We start from the raw sequence: 11,002 nt of genomic DNA on the forward strand, positions 1-11,002 counted from the left end.
TTTTTTTTTACACTTTGTTGGAAAACGTTTTTGATGCACACATCAATTTATTCTTAGTAGGAAAAGGTCCCATTTATCAATTTTATTTTCTCCAAATTGTGCATTTCTTACTGTATTTGGCAGTTTCTTCATACTTTCGACTAGCACTTTAAAGCTTAATCCCAGTCTGTCTCTTTAAGGTTTTGGGGTTTACTCCCAGGTCTCTGATTTGCCTTGAGTTGCTTTTTGTGTATGGTGTGAGATGTAGATCCTGTTTCAGCTTTCTGCAGGTGGAAGTCCAATTTTGCCAGCAACATTTATGAAGAGGTTGTCATTTCTCCATTTGACTTCCTTGTTGCCTATCAGTTGACTATAGATAGCTGGGTCTACTTCTGGGTTCTCAATTCTGTTCCATTTGTCTATGTGCCAGTCTTTGTACCAATACCATGTTGTTTTTGTTACTATTGCTATGTAGTAGGTTTTGAGGTCAGGGAGTGCTATGCCTCCCACCTCTTTTTTGTTTCTCAGCAGTGTTTTGTTTCTTTGAGGTCCCCTGCCTCTCCAAATAAATTTGACAATTTTCCTTTCAATCTCCTTGAAAAATGAATTTGGTATCTGGATTGGGATTACATTGAATATGTAGATTGCTTTTGGTAGGATTGTCATTTTTACAATATTGAGCCTTCCTATCCATGAACAGGGTACATTTTCACATTTTTTTTAGGTCTTTTATTGTGTCTTGCAGAAATGCTCTGTAGTTTTCTTTGTATAGGTCTTTTGTATCCCTAGTTAGGTTCACTTCCAAGTATCTCAATTTGTGATTGACTATATTAAATGATGTTGCTTTCTTCCAACTGCTCCTAGGGTAAGTTACTATCTCTTTGTTGTTTTTATCTGCATTTCTTTGATTAGAAATTTTGAATTTTTTTCTTGCATCTGTTAGCCATTCAAATTTCTTCCTTGGTGAAGAGTCTTTCTCTGTCTTTTGCTCATTCTGTGATTGGATTATCACACTTTTTCTTGAGAAGGTTCTTGCAGTAATGGAAATATTAGTAATGAAATCTTTGTCTATATCATTATCTTCAAATATTTTTCCCCAGTCTGGAAGTATAGTTTTCACCCTATTTGAGAAAGTTTATGATGCACACATGGATTTGACTTTAAGAAAGTCCCTGTGCCCTTAGCTTAAAGTTGTCATTTTTTTAGCCATTATGGTAAGCCCCCTCTGGTCTTCAGCTAACTTAACTGCAGTTATGTGGTCTTGCAAATGATCAACAGCTATGAAACTAAGATCGGGGGGGGGGTGCGAGCCAGGTCGGCAGGGAGCAATGCAGTACCTGAAGATGGGGTTCGGGGGGGAGAGAATGCTTCCCACACTGAGTAGCAAGATTTGTGGCAGCAAGACTGGAAACAGCAACACATATGGGAGACCTTGGAGAGAGCAAGACCCGGGAGGTGAGATCCTGGTGAGGGTGGTGGAGAGAGTATATATAGCATTGCTGTGGAAAACCTGTGGAAAGCTGTAACCAGAGGAGTCCTGAGATAAGGCCATAGTTACAGGATTTTGCTGTTCTTACCTTTAATGACAGAGTGAAAAGTTGCTTGCTGGACTTGAAACCAGAGTCTGGACTATTTGAAGAATTGTGGCTTACAACTGTTCGAATTATATTGTAAGATAGTGTTTGCTACCCACATTCTCCAACTTACCAAATAAATCCTGTTCTCAGTACCACAACTCTGAGTAAAAAAATGAAAATCTTGCTGCTGGTGTGGCTCTAGAGCCACCACTGGGCTCTGGGCTCTTTTTCTTCTTTCTGCTCTGGTTTGGTGATGCCCTGTGGTATTCTCATTTCCTCTGGCCCTTTCAGAAAGACACAATCCTGTGCCTCTATGTTCAATTTTCTGCTCATTGGATAAACCCATTTATTATTTTTATCTTCTTTAGGCTATGTTAACAAGAATATTCTGCTAGTGGCTAGGGCTTCTAAAATTGTTTCCATTTTGTTTTTAGGTTGTTTATGATTTTAACTCTAGGTGTGTAATTTACCTTAAATTGATTTTTGTGGATGGTATTATATGTGGATCTTGTATAACTTTTCTTTAGTTAGATGCACAGTTTTGCCTGTACTATTTGTTAAAGAAGCTTTGTTTCTCCATTTAATAAGTTTTGTTTCCTTGCCAAATATCAGTTGATTGTAGGTAGATAAGTGGATCTCTGTGTTCTCAATTTTATGTTTTTGGTCTATCGTTGTACAAGTGCCACGTTGTTTTGATTCTCATTACATATAGTAGGTTTTGAAATCAGGGAGTGAGAGGCCTTCTATTTCATTTTTGTTTTTCAGAAGAACTTTGCTTATCTAGGTCTCTTTGCCGTCCAAATGAAACTAAAAATTGTCTGTTCTATCTCCTTAAATAATGAACTCGTTTTCTGTAATGAGATTGTGTAGAACATCTTGATTGCTTTTGGTAGAATTTTACTTATGGTTAGCTTAGTATCCATGAACAGAGGCTATTTTTTTCTGTTTAGTTAGGTCTCTTATTGTTTCTTGTACAGTGTTTTCCTTATAAAGGTTTCTGTTGTTGCTGTTGTTAAGTGCCATCGAGTTGTAGAGGACTCATAGCAACCCTATGAACAAAAGACCTGAATACTTGTATAACTTTGGTCATTTCTATGTGTTCATAGCGTTTTCAGAGGCAAGCCATTTCAGAAATGGATGCCATTCCTGCTTCCAAGTTTGTTTTAATCAGGAAGCTCCACCAAACACTGTCCACCATGGGTAACCACTATCACATTTGGCACATCAATGTCACAGTGTTTAGCATTGCAACAAACACAAGTTACCTCTGTGTCTCTAGTTAGGTTTATTCCTGAGTAGTTAATCTTGTGGTTGGTTATTGTAAGTGATAGTGCTTTTCTAGTTCCATTTTCTGTGCTTTTTTTCAATTGATTTTTGTATGTTGTTCTTATATTCTGTCACTCTACTAAATTTGTCTACTAGGTCTAATAGTTATTTTATTGAACTTTTGGGTTCTTTGTGTACACTATCATATTGTTTGCACATAGTGACAGTTCTACCACCTCTTTGCTAATTTGGATGCCTCGTATTTCCTTCTTTCGCCTTAACAACTTAGCTCGAAATTTAACTACAGAATATGAATAGTGATTGTGGACATCCTTGTCAGGTCCCTGTTTACAAGGGGAATGCCATTAATATCTCTCCATTGAGAATGTGTTTGGCTCTTGGTGTAGTATAGGTAATTTTCATTCTGTAGGATATTCTCCTTGATTCCTATTTTACTGAGTATTTTGATCAGGAATGTCTGTTGAATTTTGTCAAAGGCTTTTTCTAAATTAATTGATTGAACCATGAGAGTCTTGTTCTTTGCTTTGTTTACCTAATGAAATACATTAATTGTGTTTCTTATCTTAAACCATCTCTGCATTCCTGTTATGAACTCTACCTGGTTTGATGTGTTACTTTTTATATACACTTGGATTCTATTAGTCAGGGTTTTGTTAAGAATTTCTGCATCTATGTTCATGAGAGATGTTATTGTTGTTGTTATGTGCCGTCGAATTGCCTACAACTCATACACAACAGTCTTAAACCCTGCTCTGTTCCCTTACCTAGCATATTGTCTCCATCACTCCTATCCTCAGTATCCCAGCCACAGAATCAATCCATCTCATCAAGGGTATTCCTCTCCCTCTACGCTCCCAATCATGATGCCCCTCTCCAAAAACTGACCCCATCTTGCAACATGTCCAAAATATGTCAGATGAAGCTTCGGAATCCTTGCCTCCAATGAGCAGCCTGGCTTCACCCTTTCCAGGATAAACTTGTTTATTCTCTTAGGAGTCCATGGTGCATTCAATACTCTTCTCCAGCACCAAAACTCAAAGGCATCACTTCTTGTTTTCTCATCCCTGGTCATTTGGCCAGCTCTCTAATGCACAGAAAGTAATTGCAAAAACCATGGCCTATATCAGGTGCACCTTATTCTCCAGATTGACATAGTTGCTCTTCAGTACTTTGGAGAGGTCTCTGACAGCACACTTTCCCAATGTAAATCATCTTGTACTCTGCTTGTACTAAGAGTGTTGACTATAGAGCCGAGAAAACTGAAGCTGTCAACAATCTCAATCTCTTCATCATCCATCATGATACTGCCAATCGACCCAGTGGTGAGATCTTGATATTGAGCTTCAATTCACATTGAAGGTTGCAGTCCTTGACCTTCTGCAGCAAGCGCTTCAGGTCCTCCTTAGTTTCAACAAGTAGGGTTGTGTCATCTCCATAATACAGGTTGTTGATGAATCTACCTCCAATCTTGATGCCACATTTCTCTTCATAGAGCCTAGCCTCCTGGATAATCTGTTCCACTTACAGATTGAAAAGATATGGAGATAGAACATATAGCTGATGCACTCCCTTCCCAATTTTGGACAATGCAAGTGTTTCCTTGCTCTCTTCTGACCACTGCCTCCTGGTCCATGTATAGGTTTCACATAATAGAATCAAGTGTTCTGAGATTCCCATTCTTCTCAGAGTCAGTCACCGTTTGTTGTGATCCACACAGTCAAAGGCCTTTGCATAGTCAATGAAACAGATAGAAATTCCTCTGGTACTCTCTGCTTTCAGTCAAGATCCATCCGACATTTAACTATAACATTCCTAGTGTCACAGCCTCTTCTAAATCCAGCCTGCATTTCAGGCAGTTCTCTGTTGATGTACTGTTCCAGTCATTTTTGTTATACTTAGACTATTTTTAAAAATAGAAAAATAAGAAACACTCTCAGAGAAATTTTATTAAGCAAGCACAACCCTAATAATAAAATCAGGCAAATATAAGATATAAAAATATTGGTTTATAATTTTATTTTAGTACTAGGGTTGTGTTTGCCTGATTGTAGAACCAGGGTTGTGTTTGCATAATAGAATTTCTTTGTGAGTGTTTCTTATTTTTCTAGTTTTTAAAAATAAGTAGACTTGATAATTCATCTCTGAATGATTGGGATAATTAATTCATGAAGCTCGACCAGTACTCTTTTTTTGGAGGGAGTGCAGCTTTTTGCCATTAGGCGACCAGTGCTCCTTTTTATTACCTACTCAATTGATTATTTTGTGATGGGTGCTTTAAGTGATACACTTCTCTACTCTCAGCAGATAGATTGGATAGGTATGGAGAGAGAACACAACCCTAATCCACTCCTTTCTTAATTTTAAATCATGTAGTGAGCCTTTGCTCTGTTTACACAAAACCTCTTGGTCTAGGTATAGATTTCAGCCTCATGATCTAGGTCTAATTTTCACATGAGTAAAATTAAGTGCTCTGAGATTCCCATTATTCTCTATGTTAGCCATAACTTACTCCATGTAATCAAATACATAACTAACAAAATATAAATATAGACATTCTTCTGATTCTTTACTTTCAGCCAGGGTGTATCTGACATCACCCTTTATATCTCTAGTGACATTGCCTCTTCTAAATCCTGCTTGAGCTTCTGACAGTTTCCTATCTGTACTAGGTGTGCTGTATTCTTGGTGGTTTTAAAATATTTTCAGCGATATTTTGCTTTCATGTGATACTACTGAAATTGTTTAGAATTTCCACATTCTTTTGTATCATCTTTCTTGGGAATGAGAACAAATATGGACCTTTTCCAAACAGATAGCTGTCTTCCAAATTTCCTGGCACAAATTTATGAGTACATCTAGGGCTGCATCCCCTAGTTGAAATAAGTCAATTGGTATCACATTGATTCCTGGTGCCTTATGTTTTTCCAATGCCCTCAGTTCAGCTTCAATTTCATCATTCATTACCATTGGTTCCTGCTCAGATGGTACTTCCTGAAATTTTTCAGTGTCAGTCAATTATTTGAAGAACTGGATTCGAGAAGAATATAGCATCAATTGTGGAAAAACTCATCAGTAACTTGTTTTATAAAGCTGACATAATCTTGCTTCCTAAAAATAAGAAAGACTTGAAGCCCTTGGTGTAAAACAAATAGCCTTCAATATGGATTGCAGCCTAATGCCAAGAAAACAAAAATTCTTACCACTGGACCAATAGACAACATCATGATAGATGTAGAAAAGAATGAAACTATCAATCTTACTTGGATCTACAATCAACAACGTTTGTACCAGTAGTCAGGAAATCAGATGTACTGCACTGGGAAAGTCTGCAGTCAGGAACCTCTCCAAATTACTGAGGAGCAATAATCTCAGTTTGAGTACTAAGATGTGTCTGATTCAGGCCATGGTCTTTCTGATCACTTGCTATGCATCTGTGAGCTGGATAATGAATAATGATGACACAAGAGCTAAAGTATTGGAGAAGAATCCTGAACATCCCATGGACCGTCAAAAGAACAAACAAATATGTCTAGGAGAAAGTGCAGCCAGAGTGCTGCTTGGAGGCAAAAATGATAAAGTTTTGCCTCACATACTTCAGGCATATTGCTAGAAGAAGCTATTCCTTGGGGAGGGACATCGTGCTTGGAAAAGCAGAGGGTCAGCCAAGGAGAGAAAGACCCTCAATCAGGCTGCACCGGGTTCTAGTTTGTCAGGAAATATGAGTACGGTACAGGATAGTAGTGTTCAGATCTGTTCTTCACAGGATTGCTATGAGTTGTACTCTACTTGATGACAATATCTTCTCACGTGTAGGTAGAGTGTGAGTTTCTAAGAATTTGTTCATTTCCTCTTGATTTTCAATTTTTTTAGTGTAGCTTTCTATAATATTCTGATATTATTGATATAATTTCAGCTGGTCCTTTTGTGATGTTTAAAAGGTAATCATTGATATTATCTATGACCATTTTAGCCCATGGAAACCTCATTAAACTTTCTGGTATGATGAACGAGAGGCACAGTAATATTTTATTCAGATCTTGCATTAAAGTAATGTTAACACTAATTAAAGTGTATCATCAGTGGAGAAAATCCAGAGGAATATGGAAGTAGTATGATTTTTAAAAATCAGTAAAATTACAATAGTTATATTAAGATAAAACAGATCCATGAATAAGGCAAAATTATCTCATCTTAAAATTACCATCTCCTCATGTCCGAGTAAGTGCTTCTGAAAACCCACCGGAAGGTCAGCTATGGATCGATCCTGTCTTTATGGTACACAACAGCAACAATATGTGATACACAGTAGAAAGAAAAATTTTTTGAAAGATAAACTGAGTGGTCCAAAAGTGAATCATAGTAGTAGTCAGGAGCCATATAACACTTAATAGTGTGAGAATGAGAAAATGAGATTGTAGCATACCTTGAGGAACACAGAGCTGTGAAACAAAAGAGATTTTTGTCTGAACTAACAATAGGTTCTGTCTAGCATTACCACACAGCTTTGTTTCAGTTTAATTAAAAAATCTTCACTAAAAGAATGTGATTTTCAGTCGTGTATGTGTGTGTGTGTATGTTTGTGTTGCTTTATTTTCATTTTCTTTCACGTGATCTGGTTTGTTCTTTTAAGACTGTGTCTTTACCCCTAGACTTTTTGTGTTATAGAATTTACTTTTGTAAGACAGATATTTGAGGATAATGTGGTATTGTTGTTTTCAATGTTCTGGTAGAATGAGATCCTATAGTATTTGAATTGAATCCTAATATAAACTAATGGATATACAAATCTAAAAGATAATCACTTAATCTAATTTTTATGATTTTAAAGTGAAACCTCTTTTATCCAACTAATAAAAATGTCTTTGGAACTACTGAGTTCTTTATTAGAGGTCATAACAAAAACATTTTCAAATGATCTCTGACCATGATAACAATGAAAGTCCTGCTGTAATAAATATTAATAGCATTTGCTCTGGGCACTGAGAATTAATACATAAGAAAAGATACTATCCTGATTGACACATATTCGTACTATTTTTTTATGAAAAACTAGAGAAGATATTTCAGTGACAATTCCACATCAGCAAGGGGTTGACAGGATGACCTAACAGGTGGTATAAAAGCTCTTATGCCTGTGATTGACTGATTAATTTTATTCATGTAAAATGCTATTACAATCTTATTTTCCTTGATTTATTATGCCTTATCTCTTTTCAAAAATAACAGGGTATGCTAAAAAGGAAAGCAAGTGACCAAACATCAGAATTACATTCTTCTATATTTATGATGTATAAATACAGTGTTCAGAAACTACCATCACTACTCCATACGTGAAAAGATGTAATTCTGGGGTTTTGTATATAATTCATTGTATCGTAGTGTTTATGCTAGTATATGATATTTAAAGTAGCAATTAATCAGGAAAACAGAATTGTAATAAAAAATCTTATAAAAGTAGGTCAAAATCTTGCCCTAATTTGAGCATCAGTTGGCTTTTGGATTTTACATTGCATAATTTAAAATCATGAAGGACGTGTGGCATGGATGAATCCTTTCTCCAAATATATTCAATCTGTATGCTGAACAATTATTTGTGAAAATAAACTCTGTGAAGAAAATGTGATGTCAGAATCTGAGGAAGACTCATCAACAACCTGTGTTATGCAGAGGACACAACCCTACTTGTTGAAAGTGAGAAGGATATGACACTCTTATGCAAATATCAAGGACTACAGCCTATAGTATGGATTACATCTCAACATCAAAAAACAAAGGTCCTCACCACAGGACCCACAGTCAATTTCATGATAGCTAAAGAAAGGATTGAAGCCATCATTGATTTTGACTCTCTTTTTTTTGTTTTATTTTTTAAGTCAGTATTATATATATTTATATATATTATATATTTATATATACACACATCCCAAGTCTGCATATCCCATTGAGAAAGAAAATTAGCATCCTTCTGTTTGCTCCTTTCAAGTGTAAACTGTACATCCAGGTGAATCAAAGATGGTGGCGGCAGAGAATTAAGAAAGATGACACATCCAAATGAGCATGGGAAGGGAAGATGGGGACCAAAAAACCCACTGAAATGTTCCTTGACCCCAAGATTTCCGCAAAAGTTTAAAGTCCTGCACAAGAGTCTGCAGTGTGTTCGCGTACACCTAACATCCAGAGTGTCACAGCCTGTCTCCATTGTGCAAAAGTCCAAGTCACTAATTTAGTGCAAAGGCAGTTTCATTTTCTTGTTTCTTAAAAACAAAAAAATTTCCACTGCCCTGTTCCTTTTCTCCAAAAAGAAGATAGAGAAACCCAGCCTCAAGGTGTCTGCGAGTCTATCGGTTGGTTGTCTGTCCTTGGGCTAAAGCGTCATGTAAACATACAAGGGAGCAGCACCACTGCCCAGAGCAGGTCTGGCCGACGGAGGCCGGGTGGGCGCGCAGGAGGGCGGGAGGCTGGTCGGCTGGCAGTGGAGTCTGGCCCCTTTGGCAGCTTTTTCCCTCCACTTGCTTGGTTTTCCTGTGGTGGTTTTATTTTTTTTGCTGCAACACCTCGGGGAAAATACACCAACGTGGTGGCTGCTCCGTGGCTCACACCGAGGCAATGACAATCATGAGGTGAGGAGAAATGTTGGAAATGCTGGCAAGGAGGTCAGGGGCCAGACGGGACAGGTGACTCTCCGAGAACTCGCAGGGCGGGAAGATCTGCAGCACGTAGGCGGGCTGGTTGGAGCCTGGGTTAGGAACATTGATGATCCCTGCAGCCTGCTTGGCCTGCAAGTATGTGATGAAGGCGGCTTTGAGGGACTCAGTCTGGTTCACAACGTCCTTTTGGTCACGGCCACAGGGCAGGGCCAGCAGCAGGCAATAATCCGTCTCCACCTTAACTCAACAGTTAACACCCTTGGTATCAATTAGGAAATGTATCATTGGGCAAGTCCACTGTCAGGGATCTTTCCAAAATACTGAAGGACAATGATGTCAACTTGAAGACTAAGGTGTTCTTGATGCAGGCCATGGTTTTTTCCAACACTTGCTATGCATCAGAGCAATGAATGAAGATAACAGAATAAAAATTTATGTCTTTGAGTTATGGTGCTAGAGAACATTACCGAACATCCTTTGGACTGCCAAAAAAAAAACCAGCTATGTTTTCAAGAAAATGTAGCAAGGGTGCACCAAAGTGCAACAAAAATGGCGAAACTTTCTTTTCCTGACTTTGGACATGTAGCTAATTGAGGTTCCTTGGAAAGGGGTATCATGATTGAAAAGATGGAGTGTCAATGAAGGAGGAGATCTAGTGAATCAAAAATTTTAAGGATGCAACAAGCTAGGGCAGTGTTCAGGTCTGTTGTTTATAGGGTCATTATAAGTCATATTTGACCCTATGGGAACTAATGATAGCAACAACAAATATTTTAAAAAATTATTTTTTTCTACATAAATTTTAGAGAATATTTGAGAATTAAGTTCAGTAAATGTTTAAGAAAGTTTGGCTGCTTGTCCTAATGAAATCAGTCATTACATCATAATCTTTGCTTTGTGACATATTAGTATATTTTGTCTAGTCTATCCACAGGATCACATCTAGAATGATTAAGTCAAGCATATGTAACAGAAATCAATATTCTGCAATTATGAATTATAAAAGACATTCTAAGATTTCTGAATTAAACTTTGTTGCATCTTGGATGTCAATATTTGATATTTTATATCTAATATTGCAATAATGATATCTCATATTCAAAATTCTATATATTGTGTAAAAGGTAGATTTTTCTAAACTTGTTGCCTTTAATATTTTCATATTAAAATGCTTATTTGTTTTCTAATTCACCTAAATATTTGCAAAAGTTCTTATTTAAGAGAGTTTTTTCTGCAAGAGCAATCATTTATAAGTAACATGAAGCACAGATTTCACTTATTAATTTAATCCATTACTATGAGAGATGTTTATTTGTATTCCACTAGTATTTGCAAGATAAACCACACTTCAAAACATTGATATCATACTTATGTATTTTTTTCTCTTTTTATAATATAATACTTCATCCATTTTCAGAAATTGTTAAAGTTTTGAAAAGCAATTATTTTATCATTTTCTGTCCTTTCATATGGACTAATCTATTTCTATTTATCAACAATTTTCTTTTTTAT

The 11,002-nt window shown here is 36.8% G+C and overlaps 1 pseudogene; it reads right to left on the reverse strand.

Moving 5' to 3' along the window:
* Positions 1–9,727, reverse strand: part of LOC102854941 — a 110,669-nt pseudogene extending 100,942 nt beyond the window's left edge.
* Positions 9,728–11,002: the final 1,275 nt, after the last annotated feature.

Source organism: Elephantulus edwardii, unplaced genomic scaffold (genome assembly GCF_000299155.1).
Source record: "Elephantulus edwardii isolate Elephantulus edwardi_28Jun2011 unplaced genomic scaffold, EleEdw1.0 scaffold00406, whole genome shotgun sequence".
In the NCBI taxonomy this organism is placed as follows: domain Eukaryota; kingdom Metazoa; phylum Chordata; class Mammalia; order Macroscelidea; family Macroscelididae; genus Elephantulus; species Elephantulus edwardii.